Genomic DNA, 9131 nt, shown 5'->3' on the forward strand with positions numbered 1-9131 from the left:
CTGCTATTGGTCAAACTGCATTAGCGGTGAGTTATCAGATGAGTTCAACTGTCAACATTAAATATTACGTTAATGCTGCATAATGTATTTTTATTGGAGATTAGTTGGTGTTTATAAATATGTTATCATTTACTTTATATTTAATGAGTGAAAATATATTCGGTTGTCCAGTTTAGGTTAACTATAAAACTACACTACTAATAAAACTTTGATTCATTCATATTTTTTATTTTTTTTACTTTAAAAAATATTACATTTCAAGTACTAAGTTTAAAAATGTTTTCGGCTGATCTTTTTCATTTTAATTTATTTATTGAAGTTGGGGTCATTGAATGTGGCGATCTATTTTTTACAGTCTATGCTCGCTATCCCAAGGTTCATTGCGATCCCAAGGTTCACTGCGGGTTTCCACAAGGTAAGTAAAAAGTAAACAAATAAAGACGATTTGTTGATAAAGCATGTACTGTAAACTAGCGACGTTATCTAACTACATCAAGTTCATTTATTAAAAACATATTTTTCTCACATATAACGTTGGTCATGCATTAGAACAATATATACATTTTAAGATAAGGAACAGTGTTACCAGATTGTTGTTTTCCACAATAGAATTCGTGCAAAATCTATATATAATATGCAGTATGCAACTTTAATAATACAAATGTATTCGTAATTGTTTCAATATTAAAGAACATCAAGTGTTTCCAAAGGTTTAAAGGCTACATTGTAAAAACAATTATTTTCTTAAAACACACACACACACACACACACACACACACACACACACACACACACATATATATATATATATATATATATATATATATATATATATATATATATATAACATAACAAAAGCTCAAGTATAACTTAAGCTGATGTATGTCACAATGAATATCTTACACTATTACAAGTATAATTTGGCCTTTACCAATTTATTTAATAAAAGAAAGAATCTATCATCTCTAAATTGTGGTAAAGAGGCACAACAAGCTGTCTTCTTTGTCCAATATTATGTCAGTCAGGATGGTAATGGTAAAACTCAAGGATTACCTTGCACCTTCTCAGAAATTTACCATTGATCATATGTATTACAAGTGGCTGGATTGTTTTTAACACAAGCAACGTTTTTTAAATCATTATCTTAAAGAGATTAAGGCTCATTTTGGACTACACTTACATTACTTTACAACTGCTTAATGCAGTACTGATGTATCAAGTAGTTTAGTGGGTTTAACTAATGTCACATTGTTTTTATTCATTTCAGATGCAGAAACTTTTGACATATGAATTCATCTTGACTAAGGGTAAGGTTTTTGTTCAGAATTAATCATTATTTAAAATCATTGTATTTTCTTTGTTATTATGTACAGATTTTAAAAGAATGTACTTTCTTTTAATAAAGAACTCTTCACAGCACTGCATCTGAACAGTCACAACCTCACAGAGCTGCACAACTGCCCCACTCAAGATCAGTATTGAACCTGGAATCTCATCTTGTGTACAGCAAAGGCAGAGCTGAAAATTCACTGTTTGTCTTGTATTGTGTGGTAAGTCATAATTTTATTATTATTATTTTTTTATTGCAACACTAAGTAGTCCATTCTGTGGCCAATATGATATAAAAGGCCTAAAATGGGACTGATGTGATCATTGTTTTGATTTCTAGATAAGTACTTATGGGGCTACACATGCAGCTGAAGTTAGCTACATTGAGTAGGACATTTCTTTCAGTATACTCTTAAGGAGATTCACCCAAAAAGGAAATTTCTGTCATTAATGAATTAATGACTCATCCTTCACTTGTTCCAAATATGTCTGAGTTCCTTTCTTCAGTTAAACACAAAAATTTATATTTTAAAGAAAGATGAAAACCTGCAAACACTGACTTCCATAGTATTTGTTTTTTCCTACTATGTATGTCAATGTTTTCAGCTTTTCAGCTTTCTTCAAAAAACTTCCTTCATGTTTAACACAAAGTAACTTGGAAGTTTTTAAAAAAGGTTTACAACCACTTGAGGGAGAGTAAATAGTGAACTATTCCTTTAACCCAATCTAGTTGACTTTACTAGAAAATTGTATAGAAACCCAGTGCCTTAAACCCCTTACATTTTATACAATGTGCAACTTAACAGCCATACTTGAATTAAAATATTACTGTAAGTTCAAGAAGATTGTAAAGGTTATTGGTTAATTTAAAGTGGGCTGTTTAGTTTCACCTTGTGTAAAAACATAAAGGGTTTAAGGCAACATGTTTCCATGCAGTTTTCTAATAAAGTCAACTAGTTTGGGTTAAGAGTGTAATGGGTTACAGTAATAGCAGTGAATCATGCAGGCATACAATAAATGTTTAGCCATGTAAAGCAATAAGCTTGTTATATTTTAGAAATATTTTTAGGGTGGAGCACAGTATGCTGTTGTAGTTTTCATATAATTGATGAGTCAAACATGAGATGTGTGTTTTAAATTGCAAGAAGTGAATTAACATGTTCATCAAGATTCAAATCTTGCATCTTTAATTTTTTAAGGTTTTGGCCCAATAATACCCATATTCTGCTATTTAAAAAAAAACATGCTGGAATTTGTGTCAGCATTCCCTTCAATGAAAACTACAGCAGTGGACATCAGTGGTGATAAAAATGTATGAGAAGGATAAGGGTGTTCATAATGAGAAGTGCAGTCACTATCCTGATCTCTAAATTTGTAGAACTGACAGATCTGCTTGGAATACATGGAAACATGCTGGAAATGTTTAACCTATTATACAGTTAATTCAAGAGTGCCAGTTTTAATGACACTTTACATATATAAATAAATATCACTGAACTTTCTAAATGAAACCTAACACTCATTCTTTGTTCAGTAATGATATTGTGCACTTTTAATACTTTACAGTGGCAAAACCTGGAATAACACATGGGAGCCCTCCAGGAATTCCTGACACTTTACGCCCAAGTCTCCTCATGCTAACCGGATTGCAATATGACAGTCTAGTCAGCATAAACACCTGGACTCGCCAAGCACACTTTGGTTCTCAGTGTTTTGTAAAAAATGTTTTTGCTATTCTTCCATAAATACTTGAATATGTTTTGAACTTACTCTACTTTTGATGTTTAAGTTCAGAAAGTTGTTATTATAAACATAATTTGCATTTGTCATGAACTTGACTTGTTGTTGTGCAAGCTGTTTATTATAATGGCATTTCCAAAGGCATCGTTTGAAAAGATTTTTTGCAGTTCAGTTTTACTTGAGCTTGACATACCAGATGTATGACATGAATAAATATCACAAAATAAATATAATAATAATAATACAAAATATACATTTCCTTCAATTATAATTGTTTTTAATAATTTATGTATGGTAATATATTATTGCATTAAAAACTGTTATAAAATATATATTTTTGGTTTTTGCATTTTTGCGTGATTTTTATTATTTATTTTATTTGTGGCATTATAAATAAATTATAAATGTTTCATTAAAAATGTATTGTGTTTATTTGCATACTCATTTACAATGAACTACTATTTTTACTATTTAATGGGCACTATATTTGTCATTTAAGTTTGACATATATTTATATTTGTATACCTACATGATGCAGGGTTTAGTTACAGGAAATGCTGGAAATGTTTTCAAACATGAAGCTTTTTTATTTTTTTATTATTCGTTTCAAATTTAGTATACTGCCTATGATCTGGTTTTACTATGATCATTTTGCACATCCGGTTACCCCCATAAAGGAATCTCACGGTAAATATACATTTGTATTTTTAATAAGACAATAAATAACATGTAATATTAATACACATTTTGATATTTAAGTTATATTATAAGGTTATAATCTACCTTCAGCCGGAAGATTACCAAATAGAGACATAGTGTGACGTAGATTGCGACGTTGTGATTGGACTATAACTTCAAAGCCAAATTAATAGATCCTTCGTGTTGCCAACTATGTTTTGCTAACTTTGCCACTTTACTAACAGTGTCCTTTATCAATGAGTTATCGCTGTGTTTCAAATAGTTACCGATTAACCAAGATCGTAACCCTAAACTTAACCCTAACTAAACCTTTCAGTGAACTACAATTTTTAGCGCCATGTCTTTCGCGTCCCATCTATACAGCGACAAAGGATTGTGGGTAATGTAGTTTAAAGTCTTTTTGTTATCAAATGGAACAAATACTATTTTTAATGAACTAAAGACTATCTGAATAAGGTCATTGTGCATATATTTATGACATATATGAAAGCCAGGCATAAATATGTTATTTTACAATGAGTATTTTTTTTTAAACAGCTTTTATTGACTTGATTAGTATATATCAGACTATTATATCCAACACTATTTATTGAACATAGCATAAGTAATAGTCTTGCTGATCTCACTCATTTCTCGTTTGAAATGTGAATACTTTTTCCTTTTCTACGGGGCTCTATTTATCCCTCCTTTTATCCAATTTGTTTTTATTAATTCATTAATTTATTTATTTTTGTTTGCTGTTTAACAACTTATTTTTTCTAATTCTCAATAATTTTTATCATATGTAAATATGCTTAATTTTCTATTTGTTAAATGTCCTTATAATAATTTTTTTTTTTGGCTTCAGATTGTGCTTCACTCTTTATTTGATGAAGGAAAATAAGATAAAAAAATAATAAGATTTATTAAGTCATAAGCTAAATTCTATATATATTAATTAAGAGGACATAGGGATGAACTTTGGGGGACAGAAGTCTCGTACCTACCAGACATCTCTGAGTGTACTGACAAATGGAAAGGTGTGTGAAAAAACACAAAGAGCAAAATGGCTGTGGACACTTGTGACATGAACTTTATGCCCAGGATTTACTGAGGACTGAAAAAGCTACATTTGTTCAGAGACATTCAAAAGAGACACTAACAAGAGACTGATGAACTGATCAAAGAGAAAAAACGCTCCACCAGAACTTTACATCAGCTGAGTCAAAGAAAGAAGCCAGCCCAAAGAGAGAGGGGGAAAAACTGTGCCCTGATATGAACGAATGTCAGGACACCACAAAAGCACCAATCTGTGAGCTGGTTGTCTCAGGTTGCGAGGGGGGATAGTCTGACAGTCCACCTCAAAGTAGCTCCTATAGTCTAAATTAAGTTCAAGCATTACAGAAGGAAAATTAAGAACAAAAGTGTAGCTACCCATTCTTCTATCAAATCAGACTCCTGTCAATTTGAAAGAAATTATTATCATGCAAATTTTTAAGTAAGAAAAAGTGTTATAAGGTCATTTCATGGGGAAACTTTAAATATTGAATGATATATTATGATGAATGTTAAATAATTTAGGTTTAAGTTTTAATAGGTTTAGTCATAAAAGTCCTTAAACATAGAATGATAAATTACAATGCAGCAGACTAACTAAAGAAAAAGAAAAAGCTTTTGATAAGGCAATAAATAATTTGGAGAATAAATAAGAATGGAATTAAGTATTTAAGTTAAAACTAAGTAAAAGAAATATCTTAGCATAATCTTATTGTGAATGGCCTAAATCAAGATTGGATATTGAAAACTGGAAAGAGATTCAAATCTAGAAAAATTATTTATAGTTAAAGAGAAGATTGAAATAAGAGGCTTAATGTTGATAATATGATTTAAGAGTAATCAATAGGAGAAGATTTTCCAGCTGAAGTTCATATTGTATTTGAAGATTTGTTTTTTTGGATGGTAAATATTTCAAGTATTGAGTTTCTATTGAGTTTATTTTAGGTAACTACCAGAGGAGGGTAGAAACTTGTTTGTACTTGTGTAGGCTGATGACTATCATATATTGTATACACCAGAATGCATAAAGGGTTAAAATTAGGGAGAAGATCTTAGGATGGACACTGTCACAATATGTGGGTGATTGAATTATCTGCAACTTCACAAAGATCTAGTTCAATTAAAAGACTTGAGTGGAGACCATTGCTCCAAACAGTGAGATGATGACTGTTTTTGGTGTTGACTGGATAGAGAATTATTCTGTAAACAAGCACAGTTGAGAAACTATGATGAGTAGATGATTGGAGATGGTAGCAGAAGCAAATTATGAAGCAGGGACAGTTATTCATTTGTGACGAAAGAAGTACTTCCAAGGATTTGAAACATCAGCAGAAATAAGTTTATAAAAGGTTTGCATTCATAAAGTAATTAAAATCAAAGTTAATAAGTGATCAATAAATAAAAACATCTAAAGGAGTATGAAAAAGTATGAATAAAGCAAAAGAGAGAGTAATTGTATTATGCTCAATTACCAGAAATAGCTGAAAGAGATGAAGATGATCCATCAAGGCCAACGCTTGATGAAAATAATAAACTTAATGGGATTAATGTGTTAACAAGTGCATTGGTGAATGATGGCATGGAAACTGACAGAAACAGGCATCTAACACTGCATCGCATGAACTGCTATTGGGTCAACCCTTGCAAGAAACCATATGAAACTTTGCATAAAACCTTGCATATAATCTCACTTATAACCTTGCACATAACCTCTTGGAATGTTTTGCAAAGATGTCTAATGCAGTAGGGACTTTTATGAAGAAACAATTAATTGCCATGTGCAAAGCGATATCTGTGCAGGAAACCAGAAAGGAGCCATGTGAGAGAGCAGAGATACAAGGTCCAAATAGTCCAGCTGATCGAGTCTATCTGTAGATGTTCTGGAAAAAGGAGAGAGCTCAGGAGGAAAGGACCATATCTGGATTAGGGCAAATCCAACAGCTGCCAAAGTGGATGCCATTAATGGGGTACCAATGCCTCAAAGGAGCGAAAGGAAACAACTCCAGCAAGGGAAAGCTGACCGGAAACAGAGGAGCCTGAATATTCAAAAGCTCTAAACTACTAAGTGCAACGTGTGGAAGGAGAAGTTAATCAGAACAAAGTAAAGAGTGATTCTGATAATATGCCTGAATACCACATACAGCAGTGCCACAAGTCAAGGGATGATGAATGCACAACTGCAGATTTTAAAACTCAGACTCTTAACCACACATCTCCATTAACATCTATTAAAGTCAAGTGAAGATGATGATAGCTTAGAAGAAGAGAAACAAGGATGACCAAAGATCAAGATCAACATTTGATGCTTTTTATGTTTGCATATTGAATTTGTTTGCATATTGCTTTTATGGTACCTATATATAATATCACTTCAGTATATTTTACATGAGTGTGAAAACTAGCAGCTAGCACTGAACCAACTGAATACTTATGCTTAAAACATTGTTGTCTTTGATGTGTTAAGAGAAAAACAGAGTACAGTCTTTTACTTCCTTCAAATCAAAAGAGAGGGGAGATGTTTGGCTGGACTTCTGTCAAAGTACAGTGGCATAATCTAGTCAATTGATAACAGCTATGTGGCTTATATCAGTCACTAGATAGAGGTAATTAAGAGAACTGGATTATGAAATTGCACTTTGGGTTAAAAAACAATAATATTAAGACTAAAGTCTTAAGAGAAGGGATTAAAGAAGATTTCTATTCTCTCAGTGTGTAGTATTTTCTAAGTGTAAAGCAGTTAATTTTCTCTTCTCAAAATGTATGTAGTGTTTGCAGCAAACATGCCAGCATGTGTTAAAAATACTGTGTATGATGAGTATGTCTGCACAGAAGCAACACTAGGAGAAGGCTACTGAATGGCTGATTGTGTAGAATAACTGAATATGTAAAGCACTGATTATATATGTTAAATACTTGTATGAAGCTATATGTGGCAGAAGTTAGAATGAGTAACATATTATCAAGTTATTATCCTATCATAACAATGTATGTAAACCCTTAGTTCCTTTGCATAAGTTGTATCTATACTTTGCTGACATAGACCTGTAACATCTCTGTTGACATGAGCTGGTGGGCTGAGAGCCAAGAATAGCAGGACCCCTTAGACTAGAAAACCTATTCAAAAGTGGGCAAAAGTTAAAAAGAGACACAAAGGGGTGTGTCATAATTACCTGTATAAAGATTATGGAGAACACAGATACTTTAGAAGGTGTCCCGGAGAGATTTCAGAATGCTCTGGGGTCTGCTCTGCTCTTTCTCGGCTTTATTATGGAGAATAAAGTCTATTTTCTGATATTCAAAACCTCCGGTCTGATCATTTCTAATTGATGAAAAGTCGAATTCACGACATGACCCCGTTCAACCCGGGGATGCTGCGGCCACAACGCAAAGTTCTAACCACTATACGATCACGGCAAGCTATGAGACAGCCATTGTGACCCTTGTGTGGTATGTTCCTCCCTGTGATAAGCCCCTTTCTCTTCAGTGAGAACACTCTGTTGTTTTTCTCCTCCTACCAGAACAACGCTTTTCCCAAGAAACAATGGAAATGCAAACAATTGACGACTGCTGCAATTTTAAAAAGGCGGAGGACGTAGTCGGCAGGATTCGACCCTGCGCGGGGAGACCCCAATGGATTTCTAGTCCATCGCCTTAACCACTCGGCCACGACTACAAGACTGACTGTATTGCAATTTCTTTATGCTTGGTACACATACTGTGCATCCAGATGAAACTTTCATCAAGCGATAGCTCAACTGCAAAAGCTGTGGCTCCACAAAATGAGCGTCACACGCCCGAACAGGGACTTGAACCCTGAACCCTCATATTAAAAGTCTGATGCTCTACCGACTGAGCTATCCGGGCTCCACAACAGTAATTCACAAGTAGGCAAGGTTTGGGTTGTGGTCGGCGCAGACCTTTTCAGTACACTAAAGTTTACCGTGAGATGGGGTTTTAAGCTTATGGTTGGTGTGGATGTTGCTAAAACACGACAGGTTACTTTGAGGTTGGGTTTATGGTTTTTGTAGGTGTAGACATCAGTACAACACAATAGTTTGGACTTCATGTCATGTAGGAGACATTAAATAGATCAATGATAACTGCAGAATGTCTTTCTGCTGTTGTGGCAATGAATGGACACTCAACAATTGAAAAGATTCCTTCCATGCCTTAGAAGCGTGACTTGATCAGTACTTATCTACACAGCATGCTGGCATCAAAGATCCTATTTCTCTTATATCATATCCCTAGTCTTCCACACTTTAGGAAACATAAACATTCAGGACGTGCCATTAGCACAGCCTGCACTAAAAGAAGGCTGGAGATAA

General features: G+C 33.5%; 2 protein-coding genes, 1 long non-coding RNA gene and 2 other non-coding genes across 6 annotated transcripts in view; 1 reads left to right on the forward strand and 4 right to left on the reverse strand.

The window, feature by feature from the left end:
- The window catches only part of si:ch73-110p20.1, a 592105-nt gene that overhangs the window by 290459 nt on the left and 292515 nt on the right, over positions 1-9131 (forward strand).
- The window catches only part of LOC100535035 (uncharacterized), a 304783-nt gene that overhangs the window by 220163 nt on the left and 75489 nt on the right, over positions 1-9131 (reverse strand). The gene's annotated exons all lie outside the window — the stretch shown is intronic.
- The window catches only part of LOC137489462 (uncharacterized), a 243196-nt gene that overhangs the window by 76565 nt on the left and 157500 nt on the right, over positions 1-9131 (reverse strand). The gene's annotated exons all lie outside the window — the stretch shown is intronic.
- Positions 8395-8476, reverse strand: trnas-aga (transfer RNA serine (anticodon AGA)). Its single transcript has one exon. It is a non-coding gene; the product is annotated as a tRNA-Ser (tRNA).
- On the reverse strand, positions 8595-8667 carry trnak-uuu (transfer RNA lysine (anticodon UUU)). The gene has a single exon. It is a non-coding gene; the product is annotated as a tRNA-Lys (tRNA).

Source organism: Danio rerio, chromosome 4 (genome assembly GCF_049306965.1).
Source record: "Danio rerio strain Tuebingen ecotype United States chromosome 4, GRCz12tu, whole genome shotgun sequence".
In the NCBI taxonomy this organism is placed as follows: domain Eukaryota; kingdom Metazoa; phylum Chordata; class Actinopteri; order Cypriniformes; family Danionidae; genus Danio; species Danio rerio.